At 40.8% G+C, this 18165-nt stretch overlaps 1 protein-coding gene across 1 annotated transcript in view; it reads right to left on the bottom strand.

Moving 5' to 3' along the window:
• Positions 1-18165, bottom strand: part of ABHD12 (abhydrolase domain containing 12, lysophospholipase) — a 91937-nt gene that overhangs the window by 42086 nt on the left and 31686 nt on the right. The window lies entirely within an intron of this gene.

Below are 18165 nucleotides of genomic sequence, written 5' to 3'. Positions count from 1 at the left end.
TCCACCAGCAATGTAAAAGTGTGCCTTTTCCCCCACATCCATGCCAACATCTATTATTGTTTGTGTTCTTGATAAAAGCCATTCTAACTGGAGTAAGATGAAATCTTGTTCCCCACCTTTCATAAGACCCCCATTTTAGAGGGGTCCTGCTGCATGGAGAGGCCAAGAAAAATATGAATAGTCAGGCCTTGTGGGGTTTCCTCATTCAGCTCTATTGGCACTAGACTATTTCCTTTTTGTCCAATCACATTTCTATGTCATTATTTGGCTTCAATCTTGCTTACCTGATGAAGTCTTCATAAAACTCAGAAGGACAGGGTCCAGAGAGTTGAACATAGAGGTTTATAGGAAGAGGAACAAGAGCTCGTCCAGGTGCTAGAAGGGTGGCACACCCCAAGTTCATGGAGAAACAAGGTCCTACACTCAGGACCTATCCAGATCTCTTCATCTGGCTGTGTCTTTTAAATATCCTTTGTAATACATTGTTAAATTTAAGTAAGTCATTTCCTGAATTTTGTGAACTCTTATAGCAAATTAATGAAACCTAAAAAAGGGTAATGGTGATAGGGGACAGACAGATTTGAGTGATGGGAACATGAGGTTGAGGAATGGTTCTATAGACTGGGCCCACTGTGCTCACCCCTACAAAATTTCACTTTTGAAAAGCAATTTTCCTGCAGACCTGCCTGGCTTAAGTCCACAGGATATGTTACATTCCTTAGCAAACTACCTGTTATCTGCAAAAGAAATGTAGGCTCCAATATGCTGATAAGAAGAATACAAGTTATGCTGAAAGGGGTGGGGGGCACTTTTATGATCCTTACATAGACCAGATCCAGGAACTCAGGGTAATAAGGCTAATTTCCCCCTAACCATAAAATCTGTAAGAAGAAGTTTCAATTAGAACTGGTCATCATGGGTCAAAGTGACCTTGAGTCATGGAAGTGGGGACCTGAAAGTTTAATGTTGTCAGTCAAATGTCAAGAGGTGGATCTGGGCAAGACTCTGGAAATTTCCCTGGACTCCCAATAAAACCAGAGAGCAGGAAACACATGCTGTCCCTCTGCTCTCTGAGGACCCACTCTTTCCCTTCAGTGACGTCGTGTCTTCTTTTCCTCTTCCTCCTCCTTTTTTTTTTGGTACTGGGGATTGAACCCAGGGGTACTTGACCACTGAGCTACATCCCCAGTCCTTTTTTGTATTTCATTTAGAGACAGGGTCTCACTGAGTTGCTTAGGGCCTTGCTAAATTGCTGAGGCTGGCTTTGTACTCTCAATCTCCTGTCTCAGCCTCCCAAGCTGCTGGCATGCATCACCGTGCCCCACCTGTTCTTTCTAATAAACTCATGCCTGTTACTCTGAGCAATATGTTTGAAATCCTTCTGACTTGATCATAAGAATTAGGGTTTAAAGGTGGGGGTGGGGCTTCCTACTATCTCAGTTTCCCAGGAGGCCCCAGCCCTGTAACAATGGGAATCCCAATTCGTAGCTAGTTGGTCAGCAGTTCCAAAAGCCTAGACTTGTGACTATGTCTGAAAGCGGGGGCAGTTTTGTGTTACCAAGTCCTAAACCTGTGGACCTGATGCAGTCTGATGTAGCATCAGCTACAGGATGCCCAGGTGGTGTCCACTGCAGAACTGACTGTCTGCTTGCAGTTGAGGAGAAATCACCCTCATTTCAGGATCACAAAAGTTATCTATGTTGTGAGCACAGAGCAGGAGAAACTAAGTTTGTTTTGTATAATATTGTCAGAAATACCAAAACAATAAACAAAATAATTAAGAAATATCACATATTTTTATAACTTTAACCAAATTCTAAAGCCATGGGTAAGCCTCGTTTTTTCCCCCATGGCAGACAGATACCATGTTTAATGAACCGTTAAAGTTAACTTCCTAAGTATGAACAAATTATGAACCTGAGAGTAAAGATCTCAAGAGAGGCTGAGTGTGGTGTCACATGCCTATAATTCTAGCAACCCAGGAGGCTGATGCAGGAAGATCACAAGTTCAAGGCCAGCCTCAGAAACTTAGTGAGGCCCTAAGCAAATTAGTGAGATCCTGTCTCAAAATAAAAAATAAGGGCTGATGATGTGGCTCAGTGATAAAGTTCCCCAAGCTTCAATCCCCAGTAATGGATTTAGAGAATGAAAAATCCCCAACATAATGAAACCTGAGAAATAGGGAGTAAAAATGAAGGCCATGCATTGACAGATTTCACCTCCCAAGACAAATGTTTTCCAGATGCTTGTTTCCAACACAAAGAAGGTGTTTTATCATTCTCAAAAGAAAGTCTCTAGGAGGCATTAATCTCTTCCAAAGTAAATCCTCTTCAGAGACTGTCCACAGACCTTGACCAAAAAAGCTCAAATTCCTGAGTACCTAAGGCAACTAATACATTCAGTAAATCACCCCTCAAAATAACCTATATAAACTCAGTCCCTTTCTTTGTTCAGTGGCTCATTTTCCACCAAGAAAGTGGGTTCACCAGCACCATTCCATTCCTGCACCCCCGTTCCTGAATAAACAGCTGAGATGATTTGTGAGGTTTGCATCCTGCCTGGTCTTTTTGTGTTAACACCCAGTATAAAAACAAAAAACAAAACTAAGAAACAAAAAATCAAGGGAGAAATTTAAAGAATTAATGAGCCTACATGCAAAATATGGAACATTACTCTCTAGTTGGTCCAAAAGATAATCCTCTCAAAACATGTGCTTAAGGCTGCGGTGACTTCTCCATTCCCCACCGAGAGCACCATTAAAGGCTCCTGAAGGGGAAATACAGATAGATCAAAGTCCATCTGTTCCATATTCCATATAGGCTGGGCCACTGCTGAGTCCTCTTTGGAACAGAACAGGGAATGTTAGTTTTTGAGATTCTGCCAAGGTTGAGAAATAAGCAAATGCCCAAGGTGTAGAGAAATCAGATCTGGCCTGGAGAACATGCCCTGCCAGGGCCAGTGGCTCTCTGTCTTACCTTAAGGATCTTTCCATTTATCTCTGCAGAGCCACCCAACGTCGGGCATAGTTTGCACACAGATCAATATTTCAAAAAAAAATGACTGCCCCATAATCATTAATGCGCCATCACCTGCACTTTATCACATGGTAGTCCCCCACCTGCTGATTTGGAATTGGAAACTAATGGTGCTGAGGATGCTAGAGCCTCCTTCTCACTGGTCTCTGTGGAAGGCGGAGAAGGATAGGAATTGAGGGACGAATGAAGTCATCCTGGAGTGGTCAAATAAAACCTTTATATTTAAGGACTGGGAAGTTTTTATTTCAAGACTTTCATAAGCAAATGGTTGTGAAACAAGTAACATTAGTGGAATGTAGCAGGACATAACATTTGGCAGTAAGCAAAAACCAAAATCAGAAAGGCTGTTCCTATTAGATATGGAAAATGACAAACACCCAAAACAGTGAGACCCAGGAAAGGGGAGTGGGAAAGAAAGCCATACATTGAGAGCATTGATCCTTTCCTAGTACATTCTTTCCTGGTGATAAAACAAATCCTGAAGAGTGGTGTCCATCAAACCTAGAAAGGCAGTCTCTGGGGAGAGGCCAAAGCATTAGTCCGTCCCTAAATAAATCCTTTCCAGATACTAACCACTGACACCAGGCCCTCCATCCTGCCCAATAAGATAAGTTCCAAGGACTGATCGCTGACCCCAGACTCCTTCCCATTTCGCCCAGTAAAACAGACCCCAAATTCCTGAGTGCCCAAGCTGACACACTCATTAATTAAGGCACCTCTCAGTATAACCTACCTAAGTCCAGTCCCCTCCTTTGTTCAGGGGCTCATTTTCCACCAGGAAAGTTGGTCCATCAGAACCATGACTCTGTTCCTGAATAAAGACTTTTGGCTGATTTGTGAAGTTTGTGCTAACAGTTCCTACCTGCAGTGCCAGTTCACAGGTGTGTGTCAGAAGCAGGACACAAGGGCACATGCTGTCCCAGAAGAAGAGTGAGGGTCAGTCAGGAGAGACTGGGGCAGGGAGGCTGTCCACCTGAGCCTATCTCTGGTGCAAGAATAGTCTTTTATTTCATGTCTCAGAGTTTGCAAGCATTCTGGTTTTTGAGCATCTACTGCCAGGCCTCATATCTTCTGACCTGAAATTTTTATTTAAGTGACTCATCATAGGTGAAGATCCAAGGTTTGTGCATGAGACATACTGTCCATGTGGAATTGAACACAGTCCATCTTTTCTGGTGTCCAGGATAAAAACATTAGGTTCAGAGCATTTACACAGACTCAAAGGATCTCCAATAGATTGGGAAATACAGTGACATGAACAGATATCTGGCAAGCCAGACAGTTGTGTATCACTAACATTTTAGGGGGGAAAAAAAAAGATTAACTTGTTTGCTCCTTAGCTCTTGCCCATTCTCTCTCTCTCTCTCTCTCTCTCTCTCTCTCTCTCTCTCTCTCTCTCTCCCCCTTTCTCTTTGTACTAGGGATTGAACCCAAGGGCACTTAATCACTGAGCCACCTCCCCAGACCTTTTTTATATTCTATTGAGGCAATGTCTCAATGAGTTGCTTAGGGCCTCACTAAGTTGCTGAAGCTGGCATTGAACCTATAATCCTCCTGCTTCAGCCTCCTGAACAGCTATGATTACAGGTGTGCACCACGGTGCCCAGCCTCTCATATATTCTCGTCAAACATTCTACCACGGAGCTACATCCCCAATCCTTGTTCATTCTATTTACGCGGAATGAATGTTCAGGCTCCATCCTTAAGTTCAAAAGTAGAAATGTGTCCTAATCTTACCTCCAATTCCTTCTCTTATCTGATCGTGTTTTCTCTTTTCTCTCTCTTCTTCTGGGCCTTCTAAAGAGATACTCAAATATAAGTAAACTGTTCTCCACAACAGAGACAATACTTTTCTTCTAAGAGATTGAAGCTGTTTAAGACTTTGTATTTGGAATAGGCTACAGGAAAAGTAATAATACAATCCCCTCCAAAAGGCTTTGCTCTCAAGTACACCCTGGCACAGTCTCTATTACACCGGCCGCCCTCCTCTGGAAATCACTGGTGCTATTTATTGCACACCCTTCTCCATACCCATGACCTGTAGGCTGGATGACACTTAGAACACCCTTCAAGACAAGCAAGAGGGACATTTTTCATTTCCTCTTTTTCACTATCAAAAGAAAACAGGCAGGAGTTGGGGTGTGGCTCAGTGGTAGAGCAGAAGGTTCTGGGTTCTATCCCCATCATGGCAGTTAGATGCTGTTGGGAAGGTGTTACAATGGTTCATATAATGCTTTGAAATAACCCTTGCTGCTCTAAAATGGACAGAATTTTTCCTCTTCCCCTAATCTCTTTCCTCTGCCCTAACCTTTGCCTCCCTGATTTCTCCCTAATCTCCCTTCCTTATCTGTGGAAACCAGATTCCTTTGGATCATCTCTAAAAACACTCTGTTCCCCATCACAGATTCTGGATCAGGAGCCCCCTGTGTTTCTCCTTTGCTAGCAAAGCAACTTAACTGTGGTTCACTTTATGCTTTGAATATAGTTCTTGGTTCTCTAAAATGGGTAAGTTTTTTTTTTTTTTTTTTTTTTTTTTTTTAATTTCTTGACCTTCTCCTCCCAGATCTTCTCCTTCCTAATCTTAGGAAACAGAGAACACATGAAATGTAGCCTTTGAATCACATTTAAAACCCCGTTACCCCTGATAGGCAGATTCATAGCCTCTGGGACAAGAGTGCTCTGTGTTTCTCTTTTGTTAGCAAAGCAATAAAACTTTTTCATTTTTCTCAAAACTGTGTCCTCATTATTTGACTGGCATCAAGGACAAGGACTGCTTTTGGTAACAGCAGTAAAACTTTTTTTTATCCCTTTTCTCAAAACCTAGTCTTTGTTATTGGATTGGAATAAGGGACAAGAATGGAGCTCTCAGTCACAGGGGAACAAAGTGACAATATTAAAAAAAAACAGATCTTTGTCTTCAATTTCAAGGGTGATATAGAAAAAAAAGTATGTGGCTGAGATCACGCTTAAGGAAAAATGCTATGTCTTCAACTCAAGTCAAGTAAGCTTCCAGTTGAATGGATTTGCCATTTCTTCCTGAATACAAAGTCCCACCTTGCTGCATGTTAGAATGGTTCCAAAATAAGCCAGACTTTAACTCATTTAAAATTGTGTTCAAAAGTTTGATGTTTGTTGTAAAGATTACTGTGATCTCAAACAGGGGATATAATACATAGCTCAGTCAAAATTCAAGATAGCTATTACACAAACTAAATGTTTTACTGCTGTTAGTTCCATTTTGTATTTTCCTTGTAAACTCTATAACTGTTGTGTGATTAATATTTTTCAATAACAAACAACCTAAATTAATTTGAAATAGTAAGCCATCACCTATAGGACAGATAATATACACCCCAATTAAATAAAAGGGGGTAAATGACTGTAAAGTCATAAACATTAAAGTTAAAGCCCAGTACCCTTACTTTATGACTGGTGAGACTGGCTTACTGGATGTTTAAGATGAAATTTAGAGATTAAGATTAAAACAAAGGGGCCAAGAAAAAACAGTATTTGGCTCTCGTCCTCAGAGTCAGCCTGAATCCAGGGAACAAGAGAATTTCTCTAAGGAGATTTGGAACTCTGGGCCACACTATCAGGGAGATTGATGAGATCATTAGAGGATGAAAAGCCAATCAGTGCACCTGCTGTAGAAGAGGGTCATTGTAAAAGGGAGACATCCCTGATGCTTCTAAGGGAACACACCTTATCAAGGAGACCCTACCTAGCAAATGGCACTAAAGGAGTTAAGAAGCTCTTCTCAAGTTCCCTGCAAGTGACCCCTGTGGGAACTCAGCTGACTCTTAACAGACAGGAATAGATCAATTTGACCAGCTTGGTCTTAAACACCTAGCAAAATAGTTAAATCAAAATATAGCCATTCTTGGGCATTTAAAAAGGAACAATAGTTAAATGTAACTTAAGATGTACACTTGTGTTAACCCCCTAAAATAAGTAAAGGTTGGAAGCTACGAAAGAGAGAGTCTTACACAGATGTGCCTGATAACTATCAAGAGAAACTGCCAGAGTCAGAAATTCTTAGTCAGTTTAAGGCCTATAGATCTCCCTAAGCTACACAGGTAGGCTTAATCTATGTTTGCTAATATGAGTCTCTAGCCCTAAGTAACAGAAATATAGAGATCTCTACAAAACAGAGGTCATACCAATAAAAGGATATTTTACAGAACCCAGATGACTTTACAAGGGGTTATAGTCCTACCAGTGGTGGTGGGACTCTCCCTAGCCTCCTCACTTGCGGCCTCCAGGTTGGGGGCAGGAAGACTCGGTTATGCAGTAACTGCCACCCAAAAGCTAGAACAGCAACTCCAAGAGGCAGTAGAGGCATCTGCTGCCTCCCTGGCATCCCTACAAAGATGAATAACATCTATTGCCAAAGTTTCCTTGCAGAACCACTGAGCTCTGGATCTCCTGACAGCAAGACAAAGGGGGAACAAATCTGTTCCTAAAAGAAAAATGCTGCTACATCAGTGAGACAGGGCTGGTTGAAAAAAATGTCGAAACTCTCAGATGTGAGTGAAAAGCAATAACAATCAAATGACCCTGGGCCAGGATGGCTATATTCCACTCTTGTCACCTGGCTGACCCCTATTCCTCACTCCCATATTAGTGTTAGGATTCCTACTAATGATTGCTGCCTGTCTCCTCAGGTTTGCCTGGAACCGCATAAGTAAGGTCGCCAGGGTAACATACAACCAAATTTTCCTGCACCCTTATAGCTGCCTCCCCACCAAACTGGCACCTGAACCTTTACTTCCCCATGACACCCCCTAATAAGCAGGAAATAGCCAGATGAACTCTGGCGCCCTATATCACCAAAAAGATCGAGATGTTAAGTTGGATTAAGGCGGATGGATGAGAGAGGGTGGGGCAGCGGGTAACCCTCGAATGCATGGTGGCAGCCCCAGGGCACCATAAAACAACCAATCAGACACTGGCAGATAAACCCTAGAAGTGTCTCAAAACCACCTGTCAATGGAGTCCCCAGTCAATCCTGGGGGACATTAAACATTCGAGTCTTTCCCCCCATCTATCCCAGACTACAAAATGCTGCCCTTGGGCTGCAGCGCAGATTCCCTGGCCTCCACCCTGGAGAACTGCTGAAACTTGCCTGAGAGCCAATCCCAATAAAGCCTTGTTCAGCTGCTTTTGGTCTGACTCCTACCTGGTAACCCGCATCTGACCTTACTCTTTTACTATTTCCTGCTGAGAAGTAAAACATTTCCTCTGAATACATTTTAAGGGCATGTATTTTTGAAAAAATAGTTCATTGCTTGCCACCAGATAGAAATTGTCATTTATATTCAGGAGGATGCCCTTGCCTTTTCCACTTTGAGCTATGAAATGAGGCACTGATATGAAGCAGCAATGGGAACACAGAGTCCTTTCCTGAGAGAACAAGCCAGTCAAGTAACCACAGGAGCCCAGAGACCATTTGTGCTGACAAAACCTTAAGTGAATGGGCTTGTTTCTATAGAGGCAGTTCCTGCACTTAGAGCTGAAAAAAATGTATGGTTTAAGTGTGCTATATGAAAACCTTTGATCAAACAGCATTTGTGAAATTGAGGGGTCAGACCTCCAGGGTAACTCTTCTTGATCTTAGCTCTGGTACCTGAGAACAGGAGTTTCACTTCAGACTAGGACTCTGCCTCCACCTAAGTTGCCATGTATGAATCAAACACTAAGTGCTTCCAAGATTCTCTATCAATTCAGCCAGGTGAGAGGTCACTTTCTGGTCTGCTTCTGGAAGGCAACAGGCAGTTTTCCCAGGTGCCACTTCTATACTCCTGCTATTAGGTAACTAGTCAGCAGTGAATGGGCGATCAGGGAAAAGGACAAGGAAGGGTGAATGGAAACCATTGAGAGCCTTATCTGAGAGGCAAAGCACCTGGAAGAAGGGGCCTGGGATGTTAAAACCTCCTCCAGTCATAATTACAACCCCTTAAGAAAAGCTATTGTTTCAAGATCCTGTCACACACTACCACTAGCCGGGACTGTCCCTTATCACCAAACTATCACAACCTCCATCACCCTGGCAACCAAAAGATTAAGACCCTCAAAAGGAAAGCTTGCTGAGGGCTATTCAAAGGGTAATAAAGTGATAAAGGGGGCAGTAAACCAAGAAAATGAGCACCACATCATCCTCTCTTGGAGGCAGTCCATTCAGCTCCTATGCTGTAGTCAAAAGTCAAGGGGTGGACCCTAGAGAAACTCTCTGGAAACTTCCCTGGGATCCTCAATAAAACTGAAGGGCAGAAAGGTCACACCATCCTTCTCCTCTGAAAAGACTCATTCTTCCCTTGAGGGTGTCACTTTTTTCCTTTTCCTAACCCTTCTACTAAACTCATGTCTGCTACTCTGAGGAACATGCTTGATGTTTCTGGTGTGTTGTGGACTGTTGTGGGTGCCTCAGCTCAGCCACATAGTTTGTACCTATAACACCACTCTCAGTCACTTTCCTGGGGTCTGTGATCTCAGCTGGTGTACTCTACCCGCCCTGCCTGCCTGCTGTGCTCACCTCTCCAGCATTAGGCCCAGAGCCCTACCTGGTCAATCTATGACTCAGCCATCCCTGCACAGTGTCTCCATGAGCATCCTTCACCTGAGCCAGAGAATCAACACATACCCTTCACAGCCACTGTAGAAGGGCAGAAACAGACCTACGAAGACCTGGCTAACAGCAGCAGAGTAGGAAGTGCAGCAGCAAGCACTTGCCCTCTGATGACAACTTTGATAGTGAGTTGTCTCTTCTCTACTGTATAAATATTTAAATTCAGATGCTAAGGCATAGGTGGAAGGAGCCCTACCCCCAACCCCAGAGAGGGTCTCTCGAGCCTCCTCTTGGGATGGCAATGGAATATACCCTAAGGGACTGTTCTATTTATTTAAATAAGTAGGAGAGTAAAATACTTAGCAGAAACCAGCAGCAGAGGCTAGGAACAGGTAGATACACCCTGGCTTTGTTCAACCTCACTGCATAGCCCTCTTTCTTGACCAAAGCATCAAGTTGAGCTCTATTATTTCTTGCTCTAGTATCATATCTCACTTGCTCTTTACCACATTTGTGTTTAAAAATAGTGGCCTCCAGTAACGTGGGGGAGAAGGGAGGCTAACTGGAAAGACAGGTGGTAGATGGCAGCCTCTCCTGCAGCCCTAGGTCTGAGGACATTTGCACCTGTCTAGCCCTGCAGAAATTCTGCTGCAGCTCGCATTCTGCCTAAGGTCCTCCAGGGCATTTCCTGAGCCAAGTGGAGGAGGGCACAGTTCTAAGCAAGCTCAAACCTGTTTTTGCTAATGGCCTGAGAAATAGCAGGAAGGTCTTCTTGAAAACTGTAAGCCTGAGGCCAGATCTGATTTTCTCTGGACTTCTTTAAGGTCAGGGTATGCCAAGCAACTTGCTTTGGCTGGGTAAACAACAGCAGAAGAGCCTGTGTCCTAGAGATGGAGGAAGTATTTGTGGGAGCTAGAAGATCTGTTGGCCTGGACCCTGACTGACCAAAACAAACAGAACTAATGCACGTAGTGGAAATGAGAGACACACACTTCAGCAGGCTGGATTCTTTGGCAGAACCAGATCCCTTAGACCAATACTCAACTCCTTACCTGTCATCTCCTTGGGTCTCCATTTGGAATCTCACAGGCAACTCAAAATTAACATGTTGAAAACCAAACCCAAAAGGGGCTGGGGATGTGGCTCAGTGGTTGAGTGCCCGCATGGGGATTCAATTCCCGAAGTCAAACTTTTTAAACACAACTTGGGCTGGCAAAATATTTTCAAGGAAAAGTAAGAATTTATAAATTTTTCCAACATTCAACTGATTACAAATAATATGCAATGTATGCATGAAAGGAAAACACATAAAATTTAATTGTTACCCACTAAAAATTTAAATTTATTTATTTGTTTGTTGTGGTACTGGGATTGAACCCAGGGGTGTTCAACCACTAAGCTACATCCTCAGTACTCAGTTTTTAATTTTGGGGCAGGGTCTCACTAGGTTGCTGAGGGAAGCTTGGAACTTGTGATCCTCCTACCTCAGTCTCCAAATTGCTGGGATTCCAAGCAAGCATCACTGTGGTTGGCTTCACCCATCAACTGACAGACATTCATGATAATAATTTCTAATGAAGGTAGAGGTGGGAGAAGCAGGCACTGAAACTTCTTGTTAGGAGGGTAAAACCTCATAAACCTGTCAGCAGACATCTTGGCAACAGTTTCAAATTTTTAAATATTCGTACACTCTGACTCACTAAATATCAAATTACTCTAAATAAATGGACACTTAAAATAAGAAATAGATTAGATATCAAAAAATTGTTAATTAGGAGATCCAAGATGGAGGACTAGAGGGAGGCTGTGTTCCTTGTCGCTTCATAACTAACTCAGATTTTAAGCAGAGGAAAATCTGTTTCTCTATGAGGCAGTCTTTGCTGCTTATTGATCCCTGCTGTTTACCCCTTTTGTCCACCTTGATCACTGGCAGTCTGCCAGTATATTGACTACTTTTTGAGTGCAGATTGCACACTGACTGGTGCCTATGATCGACCATTTGCCCGTTTTTCTGCCTCTTGCCCACCCATCAACTGCCTTTCACATACTCATCACCCACTGCCCGAGGTCCACCTGCCCATCATCCACCAGTAGCCTGCAAATCAACCGCAGACCACCAGTGGATTGCCAGCCTCTTGTCACAGTACCCACAGGTTTGGTTACAAGTGGCTGCTGCCATTTTGGGAGAACAGCCAGGACCTGCAGGACCCCCCCTGCCTGACCACACCCCACTTCCAGGATCCCTGGCCTGAGCAACCACACCCCACATGAACTGGGAGCCCATGCCCCAAGCCGCAGCTCTCCATTTGCCAACACGTTTTTAAGTCAGTGCAGCCATCTTGGATTATCTTGGAAGCGGAAGCTCTCATCTTTATGTGGAGAAAATCCCATTCTGAGACACCTGGTGGAGACTGGAAGCTCACTGTCAGATACCTCTCATGCATCAGGTTACTGAAGACTGGGAGGTTTGAATACTATAAGACTGTTATAGTGTAGATTTTTTTTCTCCTTTTTGAAAATTTTTAAGTTTTTACTTCTTTAGTTTTCTTGCTTTCTCTATTTTCTTTTTGTTTACCTGTTTCCTCAGAGTCTCCTTCTCCCTTTTCTCACGATAACAATCAACTTCTTTTGATTACACTTTCACTTCATCCATGATCTAGAACTTCTATACACTCTTTTCTTATCCCATTAAGTTATCCTACACCCCTTCCCATCCTCTTTGTCCTCCATTAGAAACTGCAGATCTCATTGCAAATCTATTTGTTATACTGTAGATAATAATTGAACTCATCCTCTCTGTTTATTAAGACAATATTGTTAATGTCTTCATAGGGGCTATTTGGTTTAGGGCTGCATATTGTCTGTACTGGATGTTGCTAATATTGATCTCCCTCATAAAGAACAGGTTTTAGAAACATGCAGGGTCACTATAAGCCTATGGGGGGGGGAACTGCAATACCCCATATCTGCACTGCTAGAGGGGAAGACACATGAACAACATAAAAAAATAAGAGAAGAAAATATTCCAAACAAATCAAGAGTCTATCTTAATAGAATCCAAAGACAGCATGGTAGAAGAAATGTCAGGAAAGGAATTCAGAATATACTTAATTAAAATGATTTGCAAGGCAAAGGATGAAATAAGAGAGCAAATGCAGGCAATGAATGATCACTCCAATAAGCAGTTGAAAGAGCAACTGAAGGAAGCAAAAGATCATTTCAATAAAGCAACAGAAATTCTGAAAAACAAACAAACAGAAATCCTTGAAATGAAGGAAACAATGAACCAAATAAAAAACTCAATGGAGAGTATCATCAACAGACTAGATCACTTGGAAGACAGAACCTCAGACAATGAAGACAAAATACTTAATCTTGAAAATAAAGTTGCCCAAACAGAGAAGATGGTAAGAAATCATAAATGGAACCTCCAGGAACTATGGGATATCATGAAAAGACCAAATTTAAGAATTATCAGGATTGAGGAAGGCACAGAGATAAAAACCAAAGGAATGAACAACTTATTAAATGAAATAAAATCAGAAAATTTCCAAAACCTGAAGAATGAAATGGAAAATCAAGTACAAGAGGCTTACCGAGCACCAAACGCACAAAATTACAACAGATCCACACAAGGCACATTACAACAAAAATATCTAACATACAAAATAAAGATAGAATTTTAAAGGTTGCCAGAGAAAAGCATCAGATTACATATAGGGTGAACCAAAAATATTGGCAGATTTATCAGCCCAGACCCCAAAGCCAGGAGGGCCTGGAACAACATATTTCAAGCTCTGAAAGAACATGGTTGTCAACCAAGAATGGTTGATTCTTAACAAAACTAACCTTCAGATTTTAAGATGAAATAAAATCCTTCCATGATAAACAAAAGTTAAAAGAATTTACAAACAGAAACCCTGTGCTACAGAACATTCTCAGCAAAATATTCCATGAAAAACAATAATGTTGGTCAGCAACGGGAGGAACTACCTTAAAAAAAAAAATCAATCAAAGGAGAAACTAAGTCAAGTTAAAAACCAAAAATAAGCTCAAATGACTGGGAATACAAATCATATCTCAATAATAACCCTGAATGTTAATGGCCTAAACTCATTGATCAAAAGACATAGACTGGCAGATTGGATTAAAAAGAAAGTCCCAACAATATGTTGCCTTCAAGAGACTCATCTCATAGAAAAAGACATCAATAGACTAAAGGTGAAAGAATGGGGAAAAAAAAAAAACCTACCACGCTCATGGACTCAGTAAAAAAGTGGAGGTTTCCATCCTTATATCAGATAAAGTGGACTTCAAGCCAAAGTTAGTCAGAAGGGATAAACAAGGACATTTCACACTGCTTAAGGGAACCACAAATCAGGAAGACATAATGATCATAAATATTTATGCCCAAACAATGGCACACCCATGTAAATCAAACAAATCCTTCTCAATTCCAGGAATCAAACAGACCACAACATGATAATTCTGGGTGACTTTAACACACCACTGTCACTACTGGATAGATCTTCCAAACAAAAACTAAACAAAGAAACCATAGAACTCAATAATATAGTCAATAACTTAGACTTAACAGACATATATATGATATTCCACCATCAAGAAGCAAATACACTTTCTTCTCCAGAAACACATGGATCCTTCTCTAAAATAGACCGTATGTATGCCACAAAGCAGCCCTTAGTAAAAACAAAAAAAATAGAGATACTATCTTGTATTCTATCAGACCATAATGGAATGAAATTAGAAAGCAATGACAAAATAAAAAACAAAAACTACTCCAATACCTGGAGACTAAATAATATGTTACTGAATGAAGCATGGACAACAGAAAACATCAGGGAGGAGATAAAAAAAAATTCTTAGAACCCAATCAATAAATGGGCTAAGGAAATGGGCAGACACTTCACAGAAGAAGATATACAGGTGATCAACAAATATATGAAAAAGTGCTCATCATCTCTAGTAATTAGAGAAATGCAAATTAAAACTACCCTAAGATTTCATCTAACTCTAATTAGAATGGCTATTATCAAGAACACAAGCAATAATAAGTGTTAGCATGGATGTGGGGAAAAACTCATACATTGCTGGTGGAGTTACAAATTGGTGCAGTCACTCTGGAAAGCAGTACTACCCTATGTATATGTATGATTACATGAATGGCATGAATCTACATTGTGTACAACCACAGAAATGAAAAGTTGTACCCCATTTGTGTACAATGAATCAAAATGCAGTTTGTAAAAATAAAAATTAAAAAAAATTTTTTAAATTGCTAATTATAACAAGAAGCACTGGGAACAAACCAGCAGTCCATCAGTAGGTTGCTGATTAAAAAAATGATGAGCCCATTTAGCATGAGGATGCTGGGTGCATGTCATACAGGGTTCTTGCTGGCAAAATCAGTAATTATTCTTCTAACATTCCCCTAAAGTCATGATATGCCATAGGCAGGAGTTTCTTCCAGTTACTGCCACACAACTGTTGGTCTACCCTTGCAGGCAACAGTGAGTTTGTGAAGACCTTCCAAAGTTACTGTTTCCTTTCCAGTTTGAATTTTAAACCACTTCCTCTGCTTCTGTACAGTTCTGGCACCAGCACCTGAACACCCTTCTTAATATGTGCCAAAACACATGAGCGTTAGGTAGAGACCATATAGGAGCAAACCCCACACACTGCAGACCTAGTCCTCTCATCCATGTCATATCCCCTTCCGCTTCAGTGAATACCTTTCAGAATCAGGCAGCACATGCCAACCCAGTGCCAAGGGTCATCAAACAAGGAAGATACGTGCCATGCAATTATTAAATCCAGTGCCATCTCTATGTGAAGACCTGGACAAAATCCAGAATACAATGATAAGTTACAGTTTATGTAGAAATGCAGTGCACCAATGTATGCACAGATTAAAGTGTAAAAAGTTATAACTAAAATGTTAACAACTATTATCTGGAGATGGTAAAATTGTGTTTATATTTTCTACTTTATGTCTTTGTGTATTGTGTCAAAGTTTACTTTTTATAATGAACATGAGATGCTTTCATAATAAAAAAACAAACTGAATTTTAGAATATTGATTTCATATGCTATTGTTAAAAAGTAAACTAATTTTACACAAGGAATTTTTACTGCAAAAATACACTCCTGATGTCTTGTTAGGTGAAAAATAGTATAAGATGTTACATTCAAAAGAATATTTTTCACAAATAAAACTCGACTGAATGGACTATTTGGAGGTGGTAGAAACTGCAGGAAGAGGGGCCAAGATGGATGAAGTAGGTCATTGGCATGTGCCCTACAAAAGTATATCTTATCTTTGCCCCCTTCCTCTCTCTCTCTATTTCCTGGCTGCCATGAGGTGATAGCTTTCTCTGCTACATGTTCTCGCCACCATGATGTTCTGCCTCACCACAGGCCCAAGAAACAAGAGTCACTGACTGACTGAAACTTTTGAAACAGTGAATCAAAATACATCTTTTCTTCTTTATTTTTCTCAGGTATTTTGTCACAATAACAGAAAGCTGGTTAATATATATATATTGTTTTAATTATTTTATGGTTAATGACAAAATATCTCATAGTATGTTTTATTAGTGATTCATAAGAACTCTTTATATATTAAGAATATTACTTCTGTGTCTGATGTTTTTAAATACAGTTTTAAACTATTCCCCTCAGAAGCCAGGAATGTAGCTCAATTAGAAAAGAACTTGCCTAGAATGTGCAAAGCTCTGGGTTCAACCCCTAGCACCTCAAGAAATGAAATGAAATATTCCTATCTCAGATATCTCTTTATTTTGTGTTATTCCAACTTTTCCTTTACAGTTCCTTCCTTGACTTTGAGAGTAGGCATTTCTTGTTCTACGAACTGTGTAAGTTTGTTTTCTCCTCTACCACTGAGCCACATCCCCAGCCCTGGATCGATTCTCTTCTCTCCTTCTCTCCTTCCTTCCTTCCTTCCTTTCCTTCCTTCCTCTTAAAAGTTAGTGCAACTGGAATTGATTTTGGTATCATGGGAGGTTGAGTTCTGGATTCTTACATCTCTAAATAATTACACAAGCATTTTTTTGCTCTCTAAAATGTCACCTTGAACACATATTAGCATTTTATATAAAAGGCTAAAGATGATAGATCTTACAGTTCCCTCCCAAAACCTCACTAAAATGACAGTTCTTTGGTTGACACAAAACCATAGGTGTCAATATGAGATAAGAAACATTAACATTTTGGAAGCAGAAGAGCAAAAGCACACCTGGAAATTAAATTGACATGGCCAGGAGAGTCCTAAACCAGCAAGTTGAGAGATGAAGCACATGAACTGGCAGCATCACATATCTGTGGAAGGGATTTGAAATTGGGACCAGAATCAGGACAACAATTTGAAAACCCCCTGGACTCCTACCTCATTGAACAGAGTAGGACTACTGTCTTGATCCATCAAAAGGTAAAAGGTGGGTAAAAACAAAAGGTTTGAGCAGTGTCACACACAGTAAACACATAAGAAATACATTAAAGTTTAGAAGACAGGGTTGAGAACCCTCACCTTCTTCCTCAGCTTTCCAAGAGCTGGAAGCTGGAGATAGCAGGCCATGGTGAGCTTGGCAGGAAAAAAAAAAAAAAAAAAAATCCAAAAAACAAAACGGATATCGTTCACACTACCGCTTGCCATTTGCAACCATAGGAGCCTTGCATTCCCGAGACTCATTCATGCCCTCAGCACTCTGATTTCTCCAGAAGGGTAACTGAGGCAGACTGATCCTGGATGAAACTGCATTAAATCTCTTTGGGAAAGGAACATCTTTTCAATATTAATGGTTTTTCATCTAAGACCAAAATGTGTATTTCTACTTAAACAAGCATTATTTTATGTCTCTTGGTAAAGTTAAGTGATTTTCTTGATAAAGCTTCTATTTATCTCTTATGCTTATTCTTCGAGATTATTCCTTGTTGCTACTGTGAAATAGAGTTTATCCCATTATAACCATCTAGATGATTAGTTACTAGGATATAAGAAAGCTATCAATGGGCACACATTTATTTGGCATCTGTAAGTCTTACTGAGCTCTGTTAGTTCAGGAGCTTGATTTTTATTGGGGTTTTCCAAGCGGGAAGTCATTATCTACAAGCAAACAATGACAATTTTACCTCCTTTTCATAGACGTATCTTTTACTTGTTTATATTCCCACAATGTCTAGAGTACTCAAAATAATGTTTTATAGTAGAGGTGAGAGCAGATGTAAAGTCTTGTTCATTTATTTGAATTTTCATTCAATTGGGTACTTTTTGGCAGGATTGTGGGTATGGGTACTGGGGATTAAACTCAGAGGTACTTTACCACTGAAACACATCCTCAATCCTTTTTTATTTTGAAACAGGGTCTTGCTAAATTATTTAGGGCCTTACTAAGTTTTTGAGACTGGCCTTGAACTTGTGATCCTCCTGCCTAAGCCTCCTGAATCATTGGGATTACAGGCATGTACCATGAGAACTGGTAGTTAAGCAAGTATTTATGAGGTATCTACTAGGTGTCAGGTGGTAAA

The sequence above is a fragment of the Sciurus vulgaris genome (genome assembly GCF_902686455.1).
Source record: "Sciurus vulgaris genome assembly, chromosome: 2".
Taxonomy (NCBI): Eukaryota; Metazoa; Chordata; class Mammalia; order Rodentia; family Sciuridae; genus Sciurus; species Sciurus vulgaris.
The sequence above is the reverse complement of the archived record's forward strand: the minus strand, read 5'-3'. Positions and strand labels throughout refer to the sequence as shown.